The following is a 10,417-nucleotide window of genomic DNA, read 5'->3' as shown; positions in this document are numbered from 1 at the left end:
TAAACCCTAGCTCATTCATCGACAAGCAGCAGGGTAAGCCACCAGATAGCAAGAACATTTAGAACAGGAAGAACTTATAGCCAGCAACACCATCCAGAAATAGCTTTATCAAAGAACTGTTTTCTGTTGAGCATCAAACCATGAAGTAGATCAAGCACAAGCCACTAGGAGGAGCAGGGCAAGCACTGAAACCAACCAGAAGCAATCCTCTACAACAACAAAACCATCTAGGAGCTGGAGTGAGGTATAAATCAAATCAGCCTGAGCAAAACCTTGGTTTGCTCATAAATAAGCATCTGCATATGTCACAACAGACCAAAAGAGGGTAGAACCCTGTTTGTGTCATCATCTGGTTGTCTAGCCATTTGGTGCAAGCAAACACAGGGAAAGCCAGGAGGAAACCAACCCAAGGGAACACTGGTTATACCAAACTAGTGGTTTAACCAAAGAAATCCAGCATGGATAGGAACCTAAGTAGCCAGCCCAACTCACCTAGCACTAAATGGTTCACTAACAATCAGACAGATAGACAAATGATGTCTATTCTTGTTTGTCAACAGCAAAGGTCACTGAAAAACCAACACTGAATTATCCAGTGAGGTATTCACTAAGTCACAGTAAGCCAACAAAAGGGTGGGAGCTTCCTGAACAGCAAAGAGTTGCTGTTGAGGCCACCTCAACCACATAACTGGCCAACCAAGCCAACCATCATCACCCAGAGGGTTTAGAGTGAGCTAGGGTCCCCAACAAGTGTTGGCATCCCTCTAGCTCTACCAAATCCACTGTTATGATCATCACTGCAGGGCAGTTCACATCTTTTATCTAACTAAGCAATCAGAACTACATAGATAAATGAAATAGTCAAGCTATTTATGCACAGAGTCTTGCTGATGATCCAAGGGATCATTACAAGCATCCACTGATGCTTGGACAAGCACCAACATACACAGGCCAAGCCTGTGTGATACACACACAGCGACGAGTGGACCTCGGTGAAGCATCGACAACAAAGAGCAGTTTCTACAAGCAACCGGTGATCATATGACCACCGAAGCTTGTAAGAGCATGCTACGGCATGCTAATCATCAAGTATAGCACCAATACATGTCCGGACAACTGAATTGACCACAGAACTGGAACAATGGCATAGCAGATAATCAAATAAGCTAGATATGATAGTATCCAATAGCAGTTCATCAAGAGATAGAGCTGTGCAAGCACAGCTATGCTCAATGGAGCAGTTCCATGAATTATATCACACAGGAAAGCACACCAGAGGCACTGACTCTTGCAAACTTGCAAGGATTGCACACTGCAATCAAGCCAGTGCAGCATATATAAACACACTTGAATAATTGGCAAGTACAACATCAAGAATAGAAGCACAAGGAAGCAACAGTCAAGCACATGCATGAATACAGAAGAAAGGGCCACAGCAGCAGCAGCACACGCATAAGCAGTAGAGCAGCAACATAAGCCATGGCCATGGCAGTAGAGCAACAGCAGCAGCTAGCCAGAAGCGCCGCAGTAGCACACACGCAAGCACAGCAAGCACACGCAGTAGAGGCAGGCCAGCGGCGGAGCTAGTCGAACAGGAGCAGATGGAGCAGAGTGAGAGAGAGAAGAGGCATAGAGCACTCACCGGTGAGGTGAGCCAGCGAACACGGCCGTGGCGGCCACAGCGGCACACGCCGGGCGAACGGCGGCGCCAGCCAGGCCAGGCCGCGGCGGAGAAGCAGCACCAGCACCACCACGGCGAGGCTCGCGGTGGCGTCACGGCGCCAGAGGCGCCAGGGAGAAGACCACGGCTTCTCCAGCGCACGGCGGCGATGAACGCCGAAGAGCCTGGCGCACTGGAGGGTCGAGGTCGAGCGAACGGGAACGCGAGCGTCAGATCGACGCGGACCACCGTGTCCGCCGTCGAGAGGCGGTTCAGATCCACCTAACCTCACCGGCGGCGACGGCCGGAGTTGGCCGGGGTAATTCGGTGAAGGGGGCGGCGACGCGGGGATCGCCAGAGCCCGTGAGGGCTAGGGTTCGTGCGCGAGTGGGGGAGAAGGGGTCGGTGCGACCGACCGAGCCACGAGTGGCTCGGGTTAGGGTTAACCCGCTGGGCCGCACTGACAGGTGGGCCCAGGGGCAATTCAGTCATTTCATAATTCCAATAAATACAGAAACTTTGAAATTATATAAGAAATGTTTAATAGCTCTAAAAAATAATTAAAAATATGAAAATAGATCAGCATAAAATTCTCTATCATAATAAAATACAAAGGGGAATTTTGAAGACAATTAAGAATAATTCTTCATTTGATGATTTAAATAATCATTTAAATCACACATATAATTTTCAATAATAAAAATAAGTCCATTAATGCATTTGGACTTTAAAAACACCTTGACAACATTTCAAGGTTGTATATTACTTTAAATCAAGTATCCCCAAATTATTCTTAGTATTAACCTCTTACATGAAATAATAACGACATCGGAAGGGGGGGACAAACCCTAAAACTGGAACCATGCATAATTGCTTCTTTAACCATTGCCCTTATTGGACAATGATGCTATTTTTCAGAACCAGAGGACAAGGGTCAGTCCACATCATCCAACTGCAAAACTTTGCGAGTGTTCGAGCAAGTTCATCGCTTGCTCATGTCATTTGAGTATCTTTATCAAATTACTTGCAAAGTACTATGATTACCACTATTGCATAAAAACCAAAACCACTACTTTCATAACTATGAATATGACTATGTGGTTAGCAATGGAACCATGGATTGTGTTGATATGGTGGAGGTTCCATTGCAAGGGTTAATATCCATCTAGGATTAACAACAAATGTCGTCCGAGTGATTCTTGTGCCGTAATACCCGTGTTAACCATAAGATCCGGAGTGGGACGGAGTAGTCAAAAGTGTTTCCACCTCTCGTTCATCAACGGATGCGCTTTACCGTAGACACTTGTATCTGTCAGGGCAAGCGGTAGGCTGGGGAAGCCTTAAGTCCCCACGAGCATAGTCCGTAGACACTTGTTGCTCGAAGAACAAGCGGTAGGCTGGGGAAGCCTTAAGTCCCCACGGTATTGCGGTCTATGATGGGTTGCAGCTACCGGCGAAGGAGTTTGGTTAACGAGTCCCAAACTGTTGTCGTGGTCGGGGTCCACCCGTGAGTGGGAATAATGGGACCGGCGAGGACCCAGGGTCGGGGTATGCAACAAAGGGTGGGTGTTCGAGGTAGCGGAGGAACATGATTGGCTAGACCTTATACCGGGCCTCACACCATAGGAAGTGTGGACGGGAAAGCTGCCCGGTTGGCACCAAGGTTAAGATCTCTTATGGGTAAAGCAACACAACTCTGCAGAGTGTAAAGAACTGTGACCAGTCACTCCCTGTTCCGGGATATGGAACTACGAACGCGGCCGGAAAGGAGCTCCATGAAGTTCTAGTAAACCGGTGAAGGCTGACGGACATAGCTCTTTGAAATAAAAACAATCTCTTGAAGAAATGTTTATCAAAACCTGCATTGGTATTAGACTTCTGGTCTAATGCTGTAGCTAGTGCATTAAACACCTCTTTCCTATAATGAACTTGTTGAGTACGCTCGTACTCATCCCACTCTTAAATCCCTTGCTTAGATTGTCTGAATCGTCTGGAGGAGGACTACGACAACCCTGAAGGAGCCGAGATCATCGGCTATGAAGAACCAGACCTCTCTGGAGGTATTGAAGGCGTAGACTACCTCATAGTCTACGGAACCGGGGAGGCTTCCGGAGGAGATCAAGCCTAGAAGCATCGAGTAGTAGTAGTAGCCGAGCAGCACGAACTCTTCATACTTAGCTGCTCGAGAGAATAAATGTATAACTTAATGAGACTTCTATATTGTAACCTAAGTTGGGTTCGCCTCGAACCAGGAGTATCCCTCTTTGGACCCAAGAGGAGCTCCGAGACGATATGTGTATTATGCTTGTAATAATAAGTGAATGAGTTATGGACCTGCTATGTTCTGTTGTACTACTCTGAGGGATGTAATATTTGCGGAATGGTACTTCGTGAATGTTATATCAACGACTGGCATACTACAACATGCAGTGGTATGCAGAGTCACCACAAACAAAGATTCATAGGAAACACACCAGAGTTACATGAATTTTGCGCATACACGCACACAAACACACGCCCCACAGAGATGACTATAACTCAAGTGATGGATCTATGTTCTTAGTGTACGGGTTGCCAAACAATGCAATCAAAAGAATATGGGTAAGACCAAACGATGCTGCATTTTTAGTGTACTCAACGAGTTTTGCTTCTAGGTGCGCGCGTTTTGCCTTGTCTGGGTCGATCACCTGCATAAATCAAACATATATAAGTTGTATTCGTAAAATCTGGGTACATATAAGGCTTCGATTACCTTTGAGGAAATTCATGGATATTTGGTTCTACGGGTCTAGTTAAATGCATAACATAGAGAAGGTTATTCTTTTAAACATTTGGAAACGAAACTATAATTTCTTCTACGAAATTCAACAGCTATGCAGTTCGAATAATTATACGACGGTGACAGAGTTACAGGAAATTTAGAATGTGCTGCTAGAGAGATTAAGAAATCCCCAGATGCGTCCCCTGGATGAATCATCAGTGTTATTTTAATTAAGATAAAAGGAAAATCATTGTGTGGGTAAAGTACCTTCGTGTTGCTGCTTCGCCCGCGACCGGGGTTGGAGAAGGGAGATACACGAGGGGCATAGGCAGGCTTGCCGCTGTGGAATAGCCTCGGCAAGAGGCTCTGCTGCACTTCCTTGACAGCCACCGCAGCCTGCGTTGGCAGCAACGCGCGGTCTCCAATCCTCCTCGCCGCGTATCGAATCGCCGCTGCTGCCATGACTTCCTTGGCTTAATCTCGTCGGATCCTAGAGCCCGCCTTGCGTGTGTTTATTTGTGGACTAGGAGACAGGGAGGGCTTGGCCTAATATACGCCGGCGATCGGTGGTGTTCCGAGTCCATGGCGACTACGCTTTGGTCTACGTCTCCGTCCCCGCCACCAAATCCAATCGAGAGAGATTGTGGCCGGATCTTGCCAGATTAGGGTTCCTTGCTCGATCGTCTCCTCTCTGACTCCAAGTCTCCAACACCGAGAGTGGAGTAACTGGTTGGGGGAGTGGGTGTACAAACCAGCACCTGAGTTTAAATTCTTACGGAGGCGAATTAATGTTACTATTTATACTTAAGGTCCAGCTGGTCTAGCTACTCATGCAATTTCAATTTATTTTGAGGACAATGCTTTAATGTTAACTAAGATTAAAAATATTAGTACTCATGCCAAATGGCGGTGTGCATCTCTAGTTGGTGCAGAGATCGGGAAGTGAAATTCTCCTCATTTTTAGGCTCCTCCCTAACCTAGCCGCCGTCCCTCCACCCTCCACCCTCCCAGCGCCACCGGCCCGCCCTCCCTCCACCACCGCCCCTCCCACCCCCTCTCCTTCTTTCCCACCTTCGCCCCGGGTCGTCTCGGACGAGGCGGCTCCGGGCGACGACCCGAACCCAAGAAGAGGCGGCCCATCTTCCTCCTCATGGCCGCTGCTGCCGTCGGGGTCGGCGTTGGCGGCCGCGTCCGGCTGCCAAAGGCAGGGGCGGTGGTGGCGCATCCATGGAATCCCCTTCGCGCGGAGGCGGGGTCTTCCAGGGGCGGCGACGGTGGACAACGGGTCTGGTGGCGATGCCCTTCGGCTACTTCACCTAGATCATGGCGAGAGACGCAGTGGTGTGGCGGAACTCGGCGGGAAAGGGCGGCAGCGGGATCGCTGCTGACCTCCACCGACCGGGTTGGAGGAGGAAGATGGACCGCGGTTCCCATCCATGGAGGCGGCGTGGGGGCCGACCGTTCCGGCTTTCATGGTGGTCGTCCTAGGGTTCTTCTTTCGCGAAGATGAAGATGTTCCGGATGCCGGTCTCTCTTCATCTAGCTAGAGTGATGAGTTCCGGAAGGCTCTGACAGCGAATGGAACAGTGCATATTTTGCCTGGAGTTCACATGATCGGGTGGTATTCGGTCGCGCGCACCCATGCTTTTATTCCGACCGTTTGGTTCCGGAGGGAGCGGTGCGAAGCTACGTTCTATCTTGATATCAAGTGACTTTTAGTCCATGTTGAAGTCAGAAGCAGAGAATTTCATGAGGCGGGATTGGGGGATTAGCTAAAGAAGGTTCAAGTCTCCGCGATGTTGAGGAACTTGCTTGGTGTTCCGGGATTCACAGCAGAGGTATGAAAGTGGGGGCGGCAGCATAGGTGGAGTTCAAAGTCCTACCTTTCAGGGTGAAAACCCAAGGTCTGGCCTTAACTGGTTGTGCGTGACAATGACCTTGTTGGAGGCATTGTTTTGAGAGCGGGGACTATCTTCAAGGTGAAAACCTAATATCTTTGATCGGGCGACGACGGCGCTGGTGCACTGTTCTCTTTTTGGAGGCGTCGCTTTTGGAGAGTCTATATTTCAGGTGTTGTCTAGGGGGTGGATATATTACCGTTGCTAGGTCTGGGTTACTATAGCGGGACTTTTCTTTTATTTTTTTGGCTGTTTGCATCCGTACTGCCATTAGGGTGTTGCGTTGTTGCAGAGGCTGGGTGTAATTGGTATCTTTTGATATTAATATGTTCCCTTTATCGAAATTTTTTCCAACACCGCAAGCCGACCGAACGAACAAACAAATACTCTCCTTGTATTGATTTCTCCGAGGTTCCTTCCTCATCGACGCACGAGCAGCCAAGCACAACTCTACACCTTTAGGAAGGGAAATGCCATTTTAGGGTTTTGTGTGTTTTGAGAAATGTTTTGGGTGAAAACACCAACCACCTAAAATACTACCCAAAACATTTCAAAAATCATTTCACCCAAAACACTTGTCAAAATAATTGTTTGGAACATTGGTTTTACAAACTAGTATATTCAAGTGTATTCAACATAAATGGATAAAAATTCAATTTTTTTGACCGTCTAACTAGACTTGTATCATAAATAAAAATCTGATATTTTTAGCGCACTAGAATAGATAGAAATTCAATAATTACACTGAATAGATAGAAATTCAATAATTGGTACAGTTAGCTCAGGACCTCAGATCTCATAATCCACTTTTCAGAGACATTAAACGAATAGATGAATGCAAGAGGTGTAAGAGTGTGGATCCATGCAAATAAATAACGTTTCAGCTGAGTTCCAACATCAAATATCTTCAGGCACCGAAGCTAAAGACTTGCTAAACATTAAATTATCTCGTATTATTTCAGCTCAGTACATATCTTCGGGCACGGTCCCAGACAACTTCAAGCACAGCAAAAGGGCAGCATGAACATAAGTCTTCTCTAAGCCGTGCTCATCGATAAGTACCCTGCAACAATAAACAAGCTGAGAGTGAAATGAAACTCTAATTGGCAACTGAGCATAGACTGAATGGAGTTAGAAAAACGCATAGCCTCAAGATATATGTAGTGTCAAATATCTTGATAATAAATTTTAGTTGTCTAACTTCTGACATCCTGCTGCTGTAACTATTCCAATTGTCAAATGTAGATATTGTTATATACTCTATAGGGTGTTCCTTGCAAGCAAGATATATATGTGGTGTGATTTTGTACAGACAGCACCATGGCTCACAGCAAAGCAAATTCAACCGGTCAATTTACGGAGAGAAAAGCATGCAATCTGTTTTTATTGCTATTCACAATTACAGGTGTGGTCTTCGCATCCCAGCTTTCTAAGAGCATCTCCACTCGTTTGGCCTGCCCACGATGAAATCCGGACGAAACAACCGCCGGATTGGACGAAATAAAGTCATGGGGAGTACCGTATTTCCAGCCGTCCACCCGGAGTTCGGCGGACATAGTTTAAATTCAAACAAAGCGTCGTCCCGCGCTACAAGTACGGCCAGTTGATCGGCAAAAGGAGCAAAAGAATCAGCCACAGATCGGCGATCGGAGGGAAATTACACGGAAACAGGCTCATCGGCAGTCCCGGGCGGCATGGCGGTGTCCGACGGACCAGTTTCCTCACACGCCGTGGTCGAAGCGGCTGCGGCAGTCGCCGAGGAAGCAGCGGCAGTGGACGTCGAAGCAGCGGCAGTCGACGAGGTAGACGGTGAGGAAGACGAGGTAGGAGCCGGCGGAGACGACGAAGGACTGGCCGGAGTGGCTCGGAGGATGTCGCTGCGGTGGCCCTGGTACCAATTCCTCGTCTCCTCGTCCATCAGTTCCATGTTGCCGCCGCCCATCAGGAACGCCAAGTCTGTGTTCCTCTTCTTCGCCGCCGCCGTCGTCTTCAGCAGGGCGATCCGGACGTCTTGGTTGGCGAGCATCTCCCGCCACCTGCCGTCGAACTTGTCGTTCCTCCCGTCGGCGTGCGTCCTCAAGTCGGCCCAGCACTTGTCGATCGACGCCTGCATCCTGTCGGCGAGATTGCCCGTCTTTTTGAGCTCTTTGAGCTTCTTCTGGCCGAGTTCCGGGCGCCCATCCGCCGCGCCAGCCGCCGGAGCGGTGGGGTTGTACTGCTCGGTCTTGCTCTTCGAGAGGGTCTTGCGGGTTTCCGTCCACTTCTCGCAGTTCTCGATGCGGGCGTAGACGTTCAGGAACTTGAACTGCATGCCAGTGTCGTCCATGTACATGTCCAAAGCACGGCGCAGCTGGGAAAAAAGAGTACGACGATACGGGTCAACTCACGACGATGTACACGGTGCACAGCTAACCTCGGTGATGCAGGGTCGACGGAGTATACCTTTTGCTCCAAGTCGTGGCCGCTGATCGGCCGTTCTTCGACCTCCTCGGTGATGACGTGCCATTTGTTGCACGCCGTCTGCATGATCCCCCAATGGGTGGCCATTGCCTTGTCTCCCCGGTTCACGTTCATGTTCGTCTTGCTGAAGTAGGGATCGACGAGTTTGCGTTCGTCGTACGCCTGCTTCACTCGAAGCCAATATGTGTCGAACGACTGATTGGCCCCGGTTATGCCGTTCATGGACACGGTCATCCAAGCTTCGGCGAGGCACTCCTCTTCCTTCGGCGTCCATTTGATACGCGGTTCGGCAGGCGGCGAGTCCTTCTTCCTCTTCTTCTTCCCCTTCGACAGGTTGGCGGCGGCTTGAGTTGGCTGTTCTTCTTCTTCGTCTTCTTCTTCGACGGCTTGGCTTCCGTCGGCCACATCCTCACCATACTCGTTGCGCGCCGCGACAGCTGCCGTCGCCCTCGCCTCCTCTTGCGTGAAGAACCCCGGGCTCGCAGCGGCGGCGGCCATGAAGAACCCCGGGCTCGCAGCGGCGGCCATGGAGCCGGAGGTGATCATCTCGTGGATCTCCTCGTCGTTCGGCGCCGCCATCGCACCGAACGGGAGCGGCCCTCGTCGCAGGGCCGGCGAGGTGCCCTCGAACTGGCCGCCGCTGCCGACGTCGAGCTCGGGCGGCGACGGCGTGAACCTGGATGGTTGGACGTAGGCGCCCTCTTGGAACATGGCAGGTGGCGACGGCGAGTACATCGAAGGGGAGAAGGACGATGGGGAACTGCTTGTACCTTGCGTCGGCCATTGGCCGGGGAACATGGCGCCGCCGCCGCCATGAACATGGCCCATGCTCATGGCCATGCTGATCTTCCTCGCTTGTTCGTCCTGGGCCGCCGCCGCCGCCCTCTTGGCGGCGGCTTTTTTCACCCTCTCCGCCCTGCCGCTTGTTTCGACCTCGCGCCAGATCTCATCTGCCGCCCACTCTACGTCCGTCATGCCCGGCGGCCGCTCCTTCTTCGCCCGCGGCTTCCTCGTCATCACCTTCGGCGGCATTGTGGTGGATGAGAAGACGAGGAGGAGAGCGGTGGTGGACGAGAGGACGAGGCCGGGAACTGAAACTGGAAGACGAGGAGGACAATGGACAAATTCGGCGGGAGAGAATGGGGATATGCAAGCAAATTGGAGGGAAAATCGACAGGATTTGGTTTTCCTGTCGCCGACTACGCGGGTCCACACGATGTTTCGCTCCAAATTCTTTCGTCCGGAGTCCCCGAGCGCGCCCCGGGGGGCCGGGAATGGCGTGGGCTCGCCGGATGGATGAAGGGCCAAATCCGGACGAAAACGAGGAACCGGGGGCGCGACTGAACCGAATTTCGCCATCCGGATGGAAAAAACGTCGCTCGGGGGCCTCGTCGGGGAGACGAGTGGAGATGCTCTAAGTACAGTGGGCGAGAGACCCAGATGATCAAAGTACTTACAGCGCAGCCTGCTTGCCCATCAGTCAAACGAACGAATAAATAAATGAATCAATGGACCAATACAGAAGCCTGCTCGCCTCACAAAGAAGTACTGCCACATATATATTATCAATCTATCATTTTTTAAATCTGAAGAGCACGAGTTTTGTTTGATAATCTGAGTGTTTGATAACTTAGCTAG

Source organism: Lolium rigidum, chromosome 1 (genome assembly GCF_022539505.1).
Source record: "Lolium rigidum isolate FL_2022 chromosome 1, APGP_CSIRO_Lrig_0.1, whole genome shotgun sequence".
NCBI lineage: Eukaryota > Viridiplantae > Streptophyta > Magnoliopsida > Poales > Poaceae > Lolium > Lolium rigidum.
The sequence above is the reverse complement of the archived record's forward strand: the minus strand, read 5'-3'. Positions refer to the sequence as shown.